This window comes from Loxodonta africana, chromosome 14 (genome assembly GCF_030014295.1).
Source record: "Loxodonta africana isolate mLoxAfr1 chromosome 14, mLoxAfr1.hap2, whole genome shotgun sequence".
Classification (NCBI taxonomy): Eukaryota; Metazoa; Chordata; class Mammalia; order Proboscidea; family Elephantidae; genus Loxodonta; species Loxodonta africana.
The window spans coordinates 16,876,675-16,896,042 of NC_087355.1; the positions used below are offsets into that span (position 1 = coordinate 16,876,675).

At 39.2% G+C, this 19,368-nt stretch overlaps 1 protein-coding gene across 3 annotated transcripts in view; it reads left to right on the plus strand.

Annotated features, from left to right (window-relative positions):
• The first annotated feature begins 243 nt into the window (after positions 1-243).
• SGK3 (serum/glucocorticoid regulated kinase family member 3) overlaps positions 244-19,368 on the plus strand; it is a 165,348-nt gene continuing 146,223 nt past the window's right edge. The window contains exon 1 of one of the 3 annotated variants that reach the window (XM_064267772.1): positions 244-370. The gene's annotated coding sequence lies outside the window, so the exon portion shown is untranslated. The remainder of the gene's footprint in view (positions 371-19,368) is intronic. The other 2 variants (XM_064267775.1, XM_064267773.1) reach the window with 2 other exon arrangements.

Consider the following 19,368-nt stretch of genomic DNA (forward strand, 5'->3'; position numbering starts at 1 on the left):
GCCGGGCGCTGTGACCCACGCGGCCGTCACTGTGGGGTGAGCAGCGGGCACCAGCGGAGACTGAGCCCCTAGACAGAGCCCACCGGGGTCCCCTCTCAGAACTCTCCGCACACGGCAGACCGAGAAGGCTGTTTTCCGAGGGTGGACGCGGCCGGGGCAGGCCGGCGGGGGTGAGCAGGGGCCGCCCAGCGCGCAGCCCCCTGCCCGGCGCGGGCCGCCTCCAGCCCGCCGTTCCCGGCCGGTTCCGCGGGAGGAGCCGTGACGCGTCAGGGAGGAAACGCTGGCGCCCGGCGGCCCTGCCGGGAAGGAGGAAGCGCAGGTCCGCTCGGCTCCGCGCCCACGGCGCCTGGAGGCAGCACCGCGCAGCCAGGTAGGTACGGGTCCGCCGGGGCCCAAGGCGGGTGGGCGGGCGGCAGGGTCCGCGCGTCCGGGCCGCGGTCGGAGCCCCCTGGGCCGGAGGAGCGGCGGCGGGCGAGGGTGCCCCGGCCTCGACTGCCGTCTCTCCTCGGAGCAAACGTGACTTTTCTGAGTCCGCTGACAGCACCCTCTCCTCACCCCGGAAACCTCCGAGGGAAAGAGCAATTCCCCTGCCAACCCTCGGATCTCTGAGTTTATGGTCTTTGTTTCCTGACGTTAACTCAGATCCTGCTTTGAGATTCCTAAACGCCTGAGTGGTGTCTGTCGATGAGTAGACACTGTTCACTCTTGCGCAGCATCACAGGACAGTAGGATCCCGGAACCCGGAGGGTGGTAGACCGCCACCTGAGGCCGAAATTAGGTGCGCGTCTCCTGCGGGGATCCGAGACCGGGGAGACCTTGGGAGTCCAGGGGCCAGGAATCAATCACTTGTCTTTTTGCCAGCGGACCTGTAGTCTGAGACTTTGATGCGTTGCTGTTATAAATTCTCCAAAATTTGAAACCTTTCTGTCTTTCTTCAAGTGTATATGGCTCTGTTTTCGCAGTTTCAGGGTTGGTATTTACCATTTAGAAGTGCTTTGAGATTTTTGGTCAATTATAGTAGTGGTTACTTGTAAAGTTAAAAAAGGGAAATGATTAATTTCTTGGAACTTACAAACTTTCATTAGTTTTGCACCGTGATTTCTGAACCATAAGTGGGCTTCAGTCCTGCACTAGAAATTATAGGGTGAGATGCAAGAACAAATACAGAGCGCTACAGTGTCTAAATCTGTGGCAAGGTAAGAAATAGTCCACTGTTGTGTAATTTGATTCTCAACCTTGTCACTGGATTCAGAATTCACTCAACCAATCTGAGAAGTGCCTAATTTATTTAACAAACACATAAATAATGCTTACTATGTGTTTGGCTCTTTTCTAAGTAATTTATAAATATTCAATCAAATTATTAACTCAATAGTCAATTATAGCGGCTCTGTATTTTTTTTTTTTCTGTGTATTCTTGAGTTCTCCAAATGTCATTGCAAGACTACAAACATTTGAGCAAGTTTCGGGTATGTTTTAAGACTGGGTGTGCCTCCTGGCTCCCTTGGCTACCAGTCCTGTAAGACCAGCCAACCCCTCCACTCCCTGGGGGAAAGGAGTCTGGATCTACTGGAATGTGGCGACCTGTTCCTTATAGATCTCGGTCAGATCCTCAGCTGTCTCTGTAGGATGGTCTCCCTCATCCGCCATGTGCCTGTCAGCTAACTCTGGAGAGACCAGAACTTCCCTCTTTCTTCAACTGCCACTTTAAAAGAAGCTTTGTTCCTAATTTATTTGACAATTGATATGACACAGTTTTGATTTGAAAGTCAAATTGAACTTGAAACGTACTATAGAGCATTTTTGTTTGTACTGGTCAACATAACAATGCTTTTGTACTGCCATTTGTTTGTAACATTGAGTTGATGGGTCAGGTTTGTAGGTGTCCATTTTGTAATTTGCCCATATACAGAGAGAATCCTTTTCAAGAATACAGTGTCCTCTTCAAATAAGCGCTTTGGCCCGATGGCCAGATATGTAGAGACCCAAAATGGTAAATAAGCTAGACATGGTTCTTGTCATAGGGGTGATTATGAATCTAGTGTCAAAATCTGCATGATATATTTATTACCTTATTCTCTCTGCCGTGTCTTTAAGTTTCCAGGGAGCTGATTAGATGAGAGTATAAAGCTTATTTCAAAGGATTATGAAGTATCCTTTGGAAGCAGAAAGGCTCACTTTCTTCCGACATAATTTATGGCACAACAAACTAGTGTCATTCATGAATTCATTTCAACCAAATGATAATTAACACTTTCATGGTTTATGAAGAGCTTCTAGACATACTCATTTGCTCCTCAGAGACCTTGTGAGGTTGGTAGTAATTTTTCTTACTGTTTTTACAGATGAGGAAACTGAGGCCTAGAAATGTTAATATTTAGCCAAGATTGCACAGCTAGTAAGAGACAGAGCTTGAACTGAGAGCTGTGTGCTGACAGGGGAGACTCGTAGTAAATATTTGTGGAGTGAATGGCTCCCAATGACTTCACATTCCTTGCTCTTTCAAAATATTAAACCCACTGCCACAGAGTCCATTCCAACTCATAGTGACCCCATGTGTTACAGAGTAGAACTGAGCTCCATAGGGTTTTTGTTAGCTATAATCTTTATGGAAGCAGATTGCCAGGCCTTTTTTCTATGGCACTGGGTGGGTTCGAACTACCAACCTTTCGGTTAGTAGCCAAGTGCAAATTGTTCGTGCAACCCAGAGACCTTTTCAAAACATTATGCCTCTCAAAATATCATCATAATTGATTTGTGCCTAAGATATTTCTAATTCTTAATCTAATTCCCCTCTTACTTCAATAGTATCTGGTACAACAGATTATCTACAAAAGGGATCGGGAATACCCTCTGGACTCATTTCTTAGGATTTGTCATCTCAGTTTTTGAAAAAGCAAATACTGTAGGTTGCTATTTTTTTCCCTCTCAAACATTTTACCTTTTTTCTCTGATTTTTAAAGAGGTTAGTTTGAACATATGATTTTAGCGTTTGTTTGTTTTTTTTTATTGACAGCTTTCTTGTGTCTCCCTGCTTTGTTACTGTCAATTTTAAGGACTGTAAATCACTGCAGGTTTTCAATGTGAGCAAACCCAATTAAACTACTTACATTTATGATCAAGTTCAAACACAATGACTATAGGTATCGTGATTTTTTTTGAAGTGTCCGCCATTACTGTGTTTTTTTGTAGTGTTGTAATCATGTTAGTATAAAGGGTCTTCTTTTAAAAAAACAAAAACAACAAAAAAACCTCAGAGTTGATAAACCTTATATATCTTTCAAGCATAACCCTCTGTATCCTAAAGTATGTGATCTCCAGATGGATAACCTTTAACTAGAGAGAAAAATATGGCCATTACCTGGTGGGCAGAATTGAGAAGGGCTTTCAGGGAGAAGGAAACCCTGGTGGCGTAGTGGATAAGTACTAGAGCTGCTAACCAAAAGGTCAGCAGTTCGATGCCACCAGGCGCTCCTTGGAAACTATGGGGCAGTTCTACTCTGTCTTACAGGGTTGCTGTGAGTTGGAATCAACTCGACAGGAATGGGCTTGGTTTTTTTTTTTTTTTGGATCAGGGAGAAAGGAGAGATGGGGCAGCCTTTCCCATAAGGGGTATTTTAAAAAACAAACAAACAAAACCAGTGCTGTGGAGTCTTCAATCCATAGCAACCCTGAAGACAGAGTAGAACTGCCCCACATGGTTTCTAAGGAGTGGCTGGTGGATTTGAACTGCTGACCTTTTTTGTTAGCAGCCATAGCTCTTTACCACTGTGCCATCAGGGCTCCACAGGGGTAAAAAACCCTTAATGAAGCCAGACTGAGTCATCTGCCAGTCAACATTCTTCTGTGAGGGGGTGGAATAAAATAACTTTTGAAACCTGCCTTGTTTCAGGAACCACTTTACCTTTTTCATCCAATCCTCCTGTTTTCTTTCTTTCTCTTTTAAATCCGTGTAAATTACTGACTGAACTGCTGATTCGTGAAACTCAAATTATATAACATGTTATTCCTGACAGAAACAGCTCCTGTGTTATTTTAAGCGACCCAGTGACTCTGCTTTCCTTTACCTATTCCATGCCTTATGGTGGAGCCTTTTTTCTCATTTCACTTTTCTTCCCCCCCTGTGGTAGACAAGTGATAACTTAAGAGGTGCCAATTCTGCATCTTGTAGTTCACTTCAAAGTAATTTTGACTCAGTTACTAACTTTGAGTTAATTGCAATTGCTGAGGGAAACAACACGGAAATCAGATAGATGTTGAAGGCCAGTTCAGAGCATCAACTAGTAAATTGTTATCGCATGCCTGAAGCTGACTCAGGGAGTTTTCAAAGAGAATTAGGGCAGCGTACACTGTTCTTGCCCTTGTCCAATTTCTCCGGTCCTTAGTTCATCTCCTTGTGGCCACTATTTCTAATTATTCAAAATAAAATTCTGTTTCTTTGGTTTGGTTGGGGGTGGGAGGCGAGTGAAAGAAGGGAGGAAGGGAGAATTGTTTTAGGGTAAGAGATTCCAAAAACCCAAACCAAACCCAGTGCCGTCGAGTCGATTCCAACTCATAGTGACCCTATAGGACAGAGTAGAACTGCCCCGTAGAGTTTCCAAGGAGTGCCTGGCGGATTTGAACTGCTGACCCTTTGGTTAGCAGCCATAGCACCTAACCACTATGTCACCAGGGTTTCCGTATTCTGGTAATATGTAAAATGGGAAATAGGAATTGTAAGGGTGAAATAAGAGATGCCAGTGCCGGTTCACAGTGGGGAATTTATGCAGAGTGTAGCTCCACCCCCCACAACAGGTCGATAAATATAGGTAAGACCTACATGGGATCAATGAATGAGGAAGACCGAAGAAGAATTGAAGCCTTTGAATTGTGTTGGCGGAGAATATTGAATATACCACGGACTGCCAAAAGAATGAACAAATCTGTCTTTGAAGAAGTACAGCCAGAATGCTCCTTAGAGGCAAGGATGGCGAGACTGTGTCTTACATACTTTGGACATGTTGTCAGGAGGGATCAGTCCCTGGAGAAGGACATCATGCTTGGCAGAGTACAGGGTCAGGGGGAAAGAGGAAGACCCTCAACGACGTGGATTGACACAATGGCTGCAACGATGAGCTCAAGGATAACAACGATTGTAAGGATGGCTCAGGACCGGGCAGTGTTTTGTTCTGTTGTGCATAGGGTCATTATTAGTCAGAACCGACTCGACGGCACCTAACAACAACAGCAACACATGGGATCAAAGAAAGTCTGAAGAGGATTAGAAACAGAACCCTGGTGGCATAATAGTTAAGAGCTGTGGCTGCTAACCAAAAGGTCAGCTGTCCAAATCCACCAGGTACTCCCTGGAAACCCTATGGGGCAGTTCTACTCTGTCCTGTAGGGTCACTATGGGTTCTCTTTGATTTGGAATCAACTCGATGGCAATGGGTTTGGTTGATTTTTGGTACTGAAATGAGAAACCAGTTACCCTTGAGTTGATTCCAACTCATGATGACCCCATCCGTGTATGTCAGAGTAGAACAGTGCTCTATAGGGTTTTCAATGGCTGATTTTTCAGAAGTAGATCACCAGGCCTTTCTTCGAAGACACCTCTAGGTGGACTCTAACCACCAACCTTTCAGTTAGCAGCCAAGTGCTTAACTGTTTGTGCCACCCAGGGATGCCCATTGGCATAATATGAATGGGCATATTCCTTTGTATCACAAAGTGCAGAAGTATTATAGGTGGCTCTTTCTTAAGGCCATGAAATGAGTTTGTTTGCAGGTGATTAAAATGTAAGGAGGCTGGTTTAGTTTTAGTGGCTTTTAACTTGAGAATAACGGCCTGTATTTTGTATTTTTTTAAAGGCTTACTCTGTTTTGAGAATGCCTATAATGTTGAGATAATAATGTCATTCTTTTCACTCCTGTGATTTTAGAGACATGACACTGTATTTACGTAGCATGTAATTAGTATGATTCAGGTTCATTGCTGCCACTCAGGTTCCTGATGTATCTGCTATGCCAGTCAATGTCAAACATTTTTTTCATAATTAGAAGGGATTTCACATATAATACATTCATGTGCAAAATCTGACTCACTGATAGACTAGCCGATCTACAGACTGGTGGATGAATTGTCCCAAGTACATCAGGGCTTCACCTGGACTTAGCTGATTTGGTTGCTTGAGCTGGAAAATGAGAAGAATTTTATTACTCTTATTTTTCAAATAAAGATAGATTAAAATTAATTTAAAAATAATCTGGTTTTTGACTCAACATACACACATGCAGACGTATATATGTATAGGATCAGCATGTAGTCTATATAATCTAATGCACATGTATATTATGTATTAAATAATAACAAGCTAAAGGAAATTTAGGAATCATATCCTTAGTTTCCCCATAAAATGCTGTATGTGCATCTTTGTTTTTCCTATTTTTATTTTAGTTTGTCTCCTGTAGTTTTTAAACATTATTTTTTAATTACAAAGGTATGCATGCCCTTAAACTCAAACAGTCGAGAAGTGGATGAAATAAAAAGCTGAGTTCTCCTCTTCACTCTAAGCTTACGCACGAGGATAACCACCTTTATGTTTTTATATCTTAGACTTTCTTCCATGCTTATATATAAATGTGTGTATCCATTTATGTACATAGAGTCTTAACCATGTGGGAATCATTCTTCAATTTCTTAATTAACACTTTATGATGGACATCTGTGGATTTACAATTATTACTTTTGACAGCTGCATAGTACTCTATTTTATAATTAATAATTTAGCCATTTTTATAATGCATTCATTTTCTGTTATCTTTTTTTTTATATGTTCACCTTTTATATCTTTTAAAATATATTTAGATCACCAAAGTAATACGTTTTTTAGAAAAACGAAGAGGAGAAAATAAGAACCACCAGTAAGCCCACTTGGCTACTAACCAAAATGTTGGCAGTTCAAATCCACCAGCCACTCCTTGGAAACCCTCTGGGGCAGTTCTACTCTGTCTTATATGGTCACAATGAGTCGGAATAGACGTGACGGCAATGGGTTTGGTTTTTTGTTTTTTAATTAACATTTAGTAATATATCCTTCTAGACTTTTATTTGTGTGTGCGTATACATATTTTCAGTGCAGTTTTCAAAATTTCCTTTATACAGACTTGCTTTGTTGGTTAGAGAATTATGTTTATGAAGCTAACCAACGTCATAGATTCCATGCACTTTTGAACTGGTTATTTTACTGTGTTTCCTGGCCACTTGCCATACCCAAAGCTGGCTAATACTCTTGGAAATTTATACTACTTACTGCACATAAAGGGCGTGAGGTGAGGATGTATGAATGGACTAACAGATTCATCCAAATAACATAAAGTACGGGTCCTTTTAATGGGAGTTAGTCGGTATTTGGATTATATATATTTAAACATATTTAATAGAACAAATAAAACAAATGATAGAATATTCACATATAACTGATTATAAAGGAGAAGTGGAAAGAATGAACTTGAACCAAGGAGAGATTGTTGAATTCAAGTGAAAATTAGAACAGCAGAACTTGAGATGCCTTGAAATATTTACTGAGTCACGAGAAGTAAATCATTTGCAGTAATTGGTTGAACAAAGCTCCTGTCAGTGATAGGAATAGGTGACCTAGAAGTTTCTCCTAATCCATTATATTATCTGCTGCCTCAGAGTTAGTGACACTTGGTTTAGTATAATTTCATGCACACAACTCCTTAGTTACATACTAATACAGCCAGTTTTCCCAGAGGGCATCTGTCTGCTAAAATCTCTCTACCACCTTTTCTTCTCCCACGGTGTTTGTGCACAAGCAATGTCCCACATTTTCTTCCTAGATCCTTTAACTGTCTTCTCCCCTTCTGAGAGTTAAGTCCTCATTTTAACCTTGTTCTTCTTTCCTTTTCTCTCAGCTCTTGCTTCAAGAAAATTTCTCTCTGTCCTTTCTCCATCCCACTCTCTTCATTTTGTCTTGAGCAAAGAAGATACTAATCATGGATATACATTTGAGAGCGGGCCTTTAATAAGGAAAAGGAAAGCTTTTAGTTTGGGAGGAAAGGTAGACATTATAAAGAGCTAGTGGCTCCAATCCTCAAAGCCCTTGAGAGTACCCAGTAATTTCTTTAAAAATTTCCTCAGAAGTCTCCACCCACCTTCTCTTCTCTAAATAAACTATTTTTCCTTAGGCATTGGCATGCACTATAAAATTTAAAACTATTTATACTTTTTTTTTGGTTCATGTCATTGCAACAGCATCGTTTTCTTCTATTTTATTTTCTGCTGCAGATGTCAACCATATTATGTGTAGAGTAGTTTTTTGGTCTTGAAAACTAACTCCCATATATAACCACTGTTCCTTTTAGAAAATATATCCAAAGTTCTAAATATCTGGCTTAAAAATAAGCTCTTTGTTTTTCAGTAAGTTGAAGACTACCAGTGTTATCTTAGACCAAAGTTAGCAGTCTTTGAGAAGTAGTATGCCTAGATTCCCAACCCCCTTCCTTCCAGATTTTTATCAGTAGAGGTATGCATGTGGAGAGAGCGTGGGTCTGCCTACTGTCCTTGGGAGCTAGAGGGAAAGCAGCTTTGGTTTCAGGAATGTTAGATGGTTATTTGAGACTCTCACAACCAAACCAGTTTCCATTGAGTTGATACCCACACATAGCGACCCTATAGGACAGAATAGAGCTGCCCCATAGGGTTTCCAAGGCTGTAAATCTTTACGGGTAAACAGACTGCCATGCCTTTCTCCTGCTGTGGGACTGGGAGGTTCCAATGCTGACCTTTCAGTTAGCAGCCAAACGCTTTAATTACTGCACAACCAAGGCTCCTTAGAGGCTAGGTAAAAAAAAAAAAAAAAAAGCGAGCCCGTTTCCGACTCATAGTGACCCGATAGGACAGAGTAGAACTGCCCCATAGAAGTTCCGAGGAGTGGCTGGTGGATTTGAACTGCCAACCTTTTGGTTAGCAGCTAGGCTCTTAAAACACTGAGCCACCAGGGCTACAGAAGCAAGGTAAAAAACAAAGAAACAAACTCATTGCCGTGGAGCTGATTCCAACTCATAGAGTTTCCAAGGAGCAGCTGGTGGATTCATACTGCCAACCTTTTGGTTAGCAGCCAGGTTCTTAACCACTGGGCCATCAGAGCTCCAGAGGCCAGGCGGAGGTGAGGAATTAGGCACAGGCCCCTGCATGAAGTCCCTGGGTGGCATAAATGGCTAACTCTCGTATTTGCTCTCTGAGAGAGGTTGGAGTTTCAAGTCCACTCAGAGGTGCCCAGGAAGAAAGCCCTGGCCATTTACTTCCAAAAAATTAGTCATTGAAAACCCTGTGGAGTACAGTTCTAGTCTGTTGACAACCCCGTGGAGCACAGTTCTAGTCTGACGAACACCGGGCCTCCTGGCGTCAGAGTCCGCTCCGTGGCCGTTGGTCGGCTGCCTGCACGCCAGCCTCGGCGGCCTGTCAAGGGGCTGGGGCCATCTGAGGAACACCGGGCCTCCTGGAGTCAGAGTCCGCTCCGTGGCCGTTGGTCGGCTGCCTGCACGCCAGCCTCGGCGGCCTGTCAAGAGGCTTGGGCCATACGTTGCAGAGAGCTTTGCCCAGTGAGAGTAGCTGCTTAAGCTGCACTGAGAGTAAAAGCGTACTTTTTCATAAACATTAATGAAAAAGGTTTGGAAAAGATTTTTTTTTCAGCCTCCAAACAGCATGGTGCTAAAATTGATGATGGCTTAAACAGGAAAGAACGTACTGTGTTATTTGGTGATTTGAATGGGGACTATTGTTAATAAAAGGCTCTGGGTGGCACAAACGGCTTGCTCTCAGCTACTAACCAAAATGTTGGCCGTTTGCCCTCACTAGTTTTACCACAGAAGAAAGGCCGGGCCACCTACTCTGTAACAAACGGGGTCACCATGAGTCGGGATCAGCCGGTTAGCAGCTTGGGTTATTTTGGTTTACTGTTAGTAAACATTCAGAAGTAAAACTTTGTTATACGTTCTTTTTAAATAGTTCTTTTTTGTTGTTATTTTAGACATATGTGGCTGTACGTAGTTGACAATTTACTTCATTCTGACACAAGTACCGTTCTTTCATTTTTAATTGATCTCCTATTAGCCTACTGGGAACCCTGGTGGCGTAGTGGTTCAGTGCTATGACTGCTAACCAGAAGGTCGACAGTTCGAATCCACCAGGCGCTCCTTGGAAACTCTGTGGGGCAGTTCTACTCTGTCCTATAGGGTCACTATGAGTCGGAATCAACTCGACAGCAATGGTGTTTGGTTATTACCCTACTTTCTCTTCTCATGAATATTTGGTTTAATTTTTTTGTCAAATTAATGAAGTATAAGGCACTGTAATGTTTTAGCAGAGAAGAGTTTTTAGGAGGCTTATAAAACCCCCCTCTTTCCCCTTGAATTTTGTTCCCCCCTTTATATTTCCTTCATTTCACATTCTCACGAACATTAACACGGTTTATTTCTGTTGTGCCTTTTAAAATCCACTCAGAAGCAAACAAAGATCCCTGTCTCAGTGAAATTATTTGGTGCTTTCACTGGACATTTTGGGATTAAAATTTTGTCCTTGAGGTACAGAACAGCATATATAAAATACTGCCTCTGTAAAGGAAAAAAAAGGAAAAAAATAAGATATTTTTGCTTTGCTTATTTAAGCATTAAAAGACTCTGGAAGAATACACAAGAAATGAACAGTATTCACCTGCTGGGGGCAAGGGGATGGGAACTAGGTGGATAAAACCAAACGAGTTGCTGTCAAGTTGATTCTGACTCATGGCAACCCCCATGTGTTGTAAAATAGAACTGTGCTTTATAGGGTTTTCAAGGCTGTGACGTTGTGGAAGCAGATTGCCAGGCCTTTCTTTCATGGTGTGTCTGGGTGGGTTCAAACCATCAACCTTTTGGTTTGTAGTCGAGTGCTTAACCGTTTGTACCATACGGCAACTCCTACTGGGTGGATGAGGACAGGAATGGGAAGCTGACTTTTCACTGTGTCCTTTTTTATGTTTTTTGATTTTGAACCATGTGAATACTAACCTGTTGTAAAAATCATGCCCCTGGGTTCCTTTAGTTTTTTAAATAGATCCATATATTTCCACCGTCCCTTTTCCATATAGGTCTTTAGTAAGGTTGTTGTTGTTTTAAAGCTTTTTTTAAGAATGCATGTATAGTCTAGTCTCAAAGGACTGGTAATATTTTGTAGGCACCTTGCCCTGGCTTTTAGCTCTCTCAAGTGCTGTAACTAAGATTCATTATGAAGCCTTCCATTACGAAATTCTGATACTGCAAATACTGCCAAACCTTGAGTTATTATTGGCTCACTCAAAGAACCACTTAATTGAAATTATCCGCAGTATTTTTCCAACTGGATACCCACTTGTTTCCTAATAAAACTATTAGATAATACATAATTAGTTCAAAGTTTTAGTTTATTTTTTCCCCATGATGTCTCGTAGCTCATCATGGTTATAATTTACCTACTTAAGATTATGTAAGTTTGGTGCTTTTAAAAGATAAAGGTTGGTTTACTTTTAGCATTTAGATAATTCAGTTGTTCTCAGTTGGACATGCTAAGCCAAATATTTTATCAGGATCTTTGTACTTTTTATCATTTGTGACCTGTATTTTACCTTGTGGAAAGCGAAGAGAAAGGAATTGGTATTTATTGAGTACCTACCATTTGCTGGATGCTTTAGAGACATTTAAATACTCACATAATAACTGTGTGGGGTGGGTGGGTGGTTTTATTTTACAGATGAGCTTGTTGGGGCTTAATGAGGTTATGAAGGTCGCCGGTGCAGGGTTGTATGGAAAATAATAATGTGGCAGAGCTGATTTAAACCTAAACTCTCTGGCTTTACCACAAAGTCCACTGTGCTACTGATAATGGTGGTCACTAGTTGACTCCTCTCCTGGTGCCTCATCAGAGAGAACAAGCAGAAATAATCCAGGTTGCCATCCAGCTGGTGCTTAAATGAATTTGAAACAGGCTTTGCATTTCTACTTTAATATTCTGAGACAATATTAATGTTTTAATCTAGAAACTGGTGCCAGACTTCAAGAAGAAAGCTTACCGGAAGTGTTCTAAATATCATACATTTTGTGTCTAATAAAAAAAAAAAATTAAAATTCCAAATTTAGCAATAATTTCCCCTTCCTCCTTTCCCCCAGCCCCTGGAAACCACCAATCTACTTTCTACTTCTATATACTTGCCTACTCTGGACATTTCATAAAAAATGGAATCATATAATATGTGGGCTTTTGTGACTGGCTTCTTTAACTTAGCATGTTTCCAAGGTTTATCCATGTCGTAGCATATATCAGTATTTTAATTCTTTTTATTGCTGAAAAATATTCCACTATATGGATATACTATATATTGTTTATCCATTCATGTATTGATAGACATTTGGGTTGTTTCTATTTTTTAGCTATTATGGATAATGCTGCTATGAATTTTCATGTGTAAGTTTTTGTATCGTCAAATGTCTTCATTTCTCTTGGATGTATACGTAGGACTGGAATTGATGGGTCATATGCTAATTCTATCTGAGGGACTGCCAAACTGTTTTCCAAAGTATTTGCATCATTTTACAGTCCTACCAGCAAAGTATGAGAGTTCAACTTTTCCACATGCTTGCAAACACTTGTTATTGTCTGTTTTATAATTTTAGTCATCCTAGTGGATATGAAATATTATCTCTTGGTTTTGATTTGCATTTCCTAATGACTAATGATGCTGAACATCTTTTCATATGCTTATTAGCCATTGGTAAATTTTCTTTGGAGAAATATCCAGACAGATCCTTTGTCCATTTTTTAACTGAGTTGTTTGTCTTTTATTGTTGAATTGTAAGAGTTCTTTACATATTCTGTATACAACTCTCCCTTACCAGATACATAATTTGCAAATATTTTATCCCATTCTGTAGATTTTCTTTTCACTTTCTTGATGGTATCCATTGAAACACAGAAGTCTTTACTTTTGATACATTCAAATTTATCTTTTTTTTTTTTTTGTCACTTGTGCTGTTGGTATCATATCATCTGAAAAACCATTACCTAACCCAAGGTCACAAATATTTACTCCTAAATTTTCTTTGTAATAGTTTTACAGTTTTTCTAAAGACACATCCAAACCTGCTGAGGGACCGAATTACTGGAAGGAGGGCTGTGGGGACCATGGTCTCTGGGAACGTGCAGCTCAATTGGCATAACATATTTTATAAAAAAAATGTTCTACATTCTACTTTGATGAGTAGCTTCTGGGATCTTAAAAGCTTGTGAATGACCATCTAAGATACTCCACTGATCTCACTTTGTCTGCAGCAAGGGAGAATGAAGAAAACCAAAGACACAAGGAAAGATTAGTCCAAAGGACTAATAGACCACAACTACCACAGCCTTCACCAGACTGAGTCTGGCACAAATAGACGGTGCCTGACTACAACCACCTACTGCTCTGACAGGGATCACAATAGGGGGTCTCGGACAGAAAAATGTAGAACAATATTCTAACTCATAAAAAAAGACCAGACTTACTGTCCTGACGGAGACTGGAGAAATCCCAAGAGTATGGCCCCCAGACACCTTTTAGCTCAGTAATGAAGTCACTCCTGCGGTTTACCCTTTGACCAAAGATTAGAGAGGCCCAGAAAACAAAACGAGACTAAAGGGGCATACCAGCCCAGGGGCTAGAACTAGAAGGCAGGAGGAGACAGGAAAGCTGGTGATAGGGAACCCAAGGTCAAGAAGGAGAGAGTGTTGACATGTTGCGGGGTTGGTAACCAGTGTCACAAAACAGTATGTGTACTAATTGTTTAACGAGAAGCTAGTTTGTTCTGTAAACCTTCATCTAAAGAACAAAAATTTAAAATATATATATAAAAAAAGAGTTTTGTAGTTTTATCTCTCACTTTTAGATCTATGAACCATTTTCAGTTATTTTTGTTTATGGTGTGAGATAGGGACCAACTTCATTCTTTTGCATGTAGATATCCAGTTGTCCCAGCACCATTTGTTGAAAAGACTATTCTTTTCCGCATTGAATTGTCTTGGCATTCATGTCAAGACTGTAGTTCATGTTGAAATGTAGCATAAATTTAAGAGTTTATTTCTGGACTCTCTGTCCCCTTGAACTGTATGTCTGACTTTATGCCAGCACCACACTGTCTTGATTAGTGTAGCTTTTAAGTAAGTTTGGGAATCAGGAACTGTGAGTCCTTCAACTTTGTTCTAATTTTTCAAAATTCATTTGACAGTTCTGAGTCCCTTGCATTTCCATATGACTTTTTTGCATCAGTTTATCAGTTTCTGCAAAAAAGGCAGCTGGAAGTTTGATAGGGATTGCATTACATTGTAGATTAATTTGGAGAGTCAAACCAAAACCAAACCCACTGCCATCAAGTCGATTCCAACTCATAGCAACCCTATAGGACCGAGTAGAACTGCCTCATAGAGTTTCTAAGGAACGCCTGGCAGATCCGAACTGCCAACTTTTTTGGTTAGCAGCTGTAGCACTTAATCACTGTGCCACAAGGGTTTCCAATTTGGAGAGTATTGCCATTTTAATACTATTAGGACTTCTGATCCGTGAACATGGATTGCCCTTTCATTTATTAAGCTCTTCTTTAATTTCTTCCACAAAGTTTTGTAGTTTTCAGTGTACAAGTCTTTCACCTCCTTGGTTAAATTTGTTCCTAGGTATTTTATTCTTATTAATGATATTATAAATGATAAATGGAATTATTTTCTTAGTTTCATTTTCTGTTTGCTTATTACTACTGTATAGAAATATAGTACATTTTTGTATATTGATTTTATATTCTACAACATTGTTGAACTTATTAGTTCTAATAGTTTTTTTTGGTCGACTCTTTAGGATTTACTATATATAAGATTATGTTATTTGCAAATAGAGAAAGCTTTGCTTCTTCCTTTTTAATCTAGTTGATTTTATTTTCTTTTTCTTGCATAATTGCCCTAGCTAAACCTTCTACTACAATGTTGAATAGAAAAGGCGAGAGAAGATATCTATTTCTTTTTCCTGATTTTTTTGGAAAGTATTCCATTTTTCTCTGTTAAGTATAGTGTTACCTGTGGGCTTTTTATAGATGCCCTTTGCCAGGTTGGGGAAGTTCCCTTGTATTCTAGTTTGTTGAGTTTTTTTTTTTTTTTTTATCAGGAATGGGTATTAGATTTTGTCAAATGCTTTTTCTACGTCTGGTGAGATAATCGTATTTTCCCCTTTTTTCTGTTTATATGATATATTACATTCATTGATTTTCAGATGTTAAACCAACTTTGTTTTCCTGGGTTAAATCCCACTTGATCATGGTATATAATCCTCTTTATATGTTGCTGGATTCTATTTGCAAGTGTTTTTTTGAGGATTTTTGCATCTATTTTGGTTGGTAGTTTTCTTGTGATATTTTGTCTGGTTTTGGTATCAGAGTAGTATTGGTCTTATTGAATGTGTTGGGAAGTGTTCTATTTTTGGAAGAGTTTGGGAAGGTTTGGTGTTAATTCTTTTTTAAATGTTTGGTAGAGCTCCTCGTGAAGCCATCTGGGCTGGTCTTTATAAGAATTTTTTTTTTCTTTTTAATTACTTGTTAGGTCCCTTCACTTGTTGTAGGTCTGTTCAGATTTTCTGTTTCTTCTTGAATCACTTCAGTAGTTGGTGTCTTCCTATGAATTGGTGCATGTCATCTAGGTTATCCAATTTATTGCTATGCATTTCATAGTATTCCTTTACAATTCCTTTTACTTATGTAAGATTGGTAGTGATGTCCTCTCTTTCATTCCTTATTTTAGTAATTTGAGTCTTTTTTTCCTTGCTCAGTCTAGCTAAAGGTTTGCCAATTTTGTTGATATTTTTAAAGAACCAACTCATGGTTCCACTGATTTTTTTCTATTGTTATTCTTTCTGTATCTCATTTATTTGTACCCTAATTATAACTATATCCTTCCTTCTGCTTGCTTTGGGTTTAATTTTTCTTAGGGTAGAAAGTTAGGCTATTGATTTGAAATCTTTCTTCTTTTTTAATAAAGACATTTAAGCTATAAATTTCCTTCTAAACACTGCTTTAGTTGCATCCCACAAGTTTTGGTATGCTGTTTTTGTTTTCATTCATTTCAAAGTATTTTCTAATTTCCCTTGTGATATCTTCTTTGACATATTGGTTAGTTAGGAATATGTTTTTTAATTTCCACATAATTGTGAATTTCTCAAATTTCTGTTGTTATCGATTCTAAGTTAATTCCATTGTGGTCTGAGAACATGCTTTGTATGAGTTTAATCCTTTTAAATTTAATGAGGCTTTTTATTGTCTAATGTATGGTCTGCCCTGAGCAATGTTCTATGTATACTTGAGAAGAATATGCATTTTGCTTTTGTCATATGGGATATTCTGTAGATGTCTGTTAGGCCTAGTTGGTTTACAGGGTTGTTCACATCTTCTCTTTCCAAGCTGATCTTCTACCTAGTTGTTCTCTTTAACACTTTTTATGTATTTATTGAGGTGAAATATACATAAAATTAACTATTTTAAATCATACAATTCAGAGGCATTTAGTACATTCACAATATTGTACAGTCACCACTGCTGTCTAGTTCTAAAAATTTCTATCACTCCAAAATAAAATCCTATACCCATTAAGCAGTTATTCCCTACTCCCCACCACCCCCAGCCCCTGGCAACCTCCAGTCTGTCTTCTGTCTCTATAAGTTTAGCAGCTCTGGGTAGTTCATATGAATTGAATCATATTATGTATGACTTTGTGTCTGGGTTCTTTTACTTAGCAAAATGTTTTTGAGGTTCATCCATATTGTAGCATGTATTAGTACTTCATTCTTTCCTTTTTTATTTTACTTTTCTTATTGTCGTAAAATGTAAACTAACCTAAAATTGGCCATTTTAAGTGTTTAATTCAGTGACATTAATTATAACTAAGTAATTAATTATATTCACAATGTTGTACAACCATCACCACTGTCTATTTCTAAAATTTTTCATCACCCCAAACAGAAACTTTGTACCCGTTAAGCAATAACTCCCCATTCATCCCTCCCTTCAGCCCCTGGTTACCTATAATCTACTGTTTCTTGCTATGAATTTGCCTATTTCGTATTAGTGGAATCATAATATTTGTCTTTTTGTATCTGGTTTATTTGACTTATTATAATGTTTTCAATTTTATCCATGTTGTAGCATGTTTCAGAACTTCAATTATTTTTGAAACCGATTAGTATTCCATTGTGTGTGTGTATCACATTATGTTTAGCCATTCATCTGTTGATGGACAGTTGGGTTGTTTCCACATTTTGGCTACTGTGAATAGTGGTACAGTGAACACTGATGTACAAGCATCTGTTTGAGTCCTTGTTTTGAATTATTTTGGGTATATGCAACCTTAAGTTCAGTGCGTTTTCTCAGGTCAATGATTCTTTTGTGTCTATGTGATAAGAGTTTGCTGGTACAGTGTTCTGGAATTTTTTTTTTTTTTTAAATATTAAAACCCTAAATTTTGGTGAAAGTTTACGCAGCAAATTAGGTTCACGTTTAACAATTTCTACATAATTTGTTCAGTGACATTGGCTGCATTTTTGGAAATTTTTTTCATAACAGCATCGACACCTAACTCAAATAAATTAACATTCCTATTTTGATCAGTTTATTTGCTAGGAATGAAAAGTCTGTTAGCATGAGACTGAGAAGACGTCTTCAAAAAAATATAACAACTAGCACTGCATCTTCATGCTAACCAGAAGTGGAAAATGCTTATATTTTCTTATTTTTTATGGTGACATTTGATCTACACCTATGTATATCGGAATTTGCAGTGGTAGAAAAGGCCATGGGATACCCAGTTAGTCGAAGCAATTTACAATGTATCAACATATGAATACCAGGAAACTTTACCTCAGACAAAAACACATGGACATTTTAAGGCCATGGAACATATATTTATGAAGACAGTGTAATTTGACTTTGCAAGTCATATAAAAATTATTCTGTATTTTAAAAATAGACTTTTGTTTTTGAAATTATAAATAAGAAAATGCCCACATTTTAGGTTTTTTTGAAAACTGTATTTGTAGCAAAGATGTCACTTTGAGGACTAAGGTGCGTCTGACCCAAGCCATGATATCGTCAGTCACCTCATATGCATGCGAAAGCTGGACAATGAATAAGGAAGACCAGAGACGAATTAATGCCTTTGAATTGTGGTATTGGTGAAGAATATTGACTATACCATAGACTGCTAGAAGAACAAACAGGCCTGTCTTCAAAGAAGTACAGCCAGAGTGCTCCTTGCAAGCGAGGATAGTGAGACTTCATCTCACGTACTTTGGACATGTTATTAGGAGGGACCTGGAGGACGCCATGCTTGGTAAGAGAGTCAGCAAAACAGAGGAAGACCCTTGACAAGATGGAGTAACACAGTGGCTGCATCAGTGGGCTCAAACAGCAGCGACTGTGAGGATGGTACAGGACTGGGCAATGTTTTGTTCTGTTGTACATAGGGTCACTGTAAGTTGGAACCAACTAGACAGCACATTTGTAGTTAAAATAATCTCTCATCGAATGAATGACAGTGTATGACAGTGGCCATTTTGGAAGGCCATTTGGTCCAGGCAGGTAATATTTATTGGTTAGAAAGAAACCTGACAAGGCATGCGTGCCAAATATAGCTGGAAAATCACATCTTTTCTAGATTATTGGAGGGGCAGCAGTTCAGAAAAAAGCATAGGTTGAAGAACAAGCAGCAGCTACAGAAAAGCCAGGTAAGAAAGTGATACTGGAATAAGTTTTGAAGCGAATGTAGTAGGAGGAGGTAGCAGCAGGTCCTTGGCAAAGGGGCAGGTACCCAAAAATGCATCCCTGGGCCTTCTATTGCTACCTTTGATGGGGAAATTTCAGAGAGTGAAGTGTATTGTTGGAACACACGCCCCTCAGCCGTATAGTTATTACAGTAATTGAACGATCTCTTTCCGTTTAGTTCGTGTGGTAGTTCTCCCTGTTGGCAACACTGAATGTCCAAAGGAGTGAATGTGATCTTTGTATTAAGTCTTTTCTAATCTTAGGAACTGACTTATGAAAGAGATGATGGATGTGAAACTGGTTGGTATAGTGAAGGGCACAAAGTAGGCACTTGATAAATGTTTGTTTTATTAACCATGATGTTCTATAATATTTAATAGCCTTTGGCTAGGGAATGTAGAAAGCCTGGGTTCTAGCATTGGATCTGCCATCAGCTTAAGTGACTTTAGCAAGTGACTTTATTTTCTTTGACTGTAAAATGTGCAAGGTTCCTTCCACCTCTGAAATTTCTATGATTTTACTAAATTCA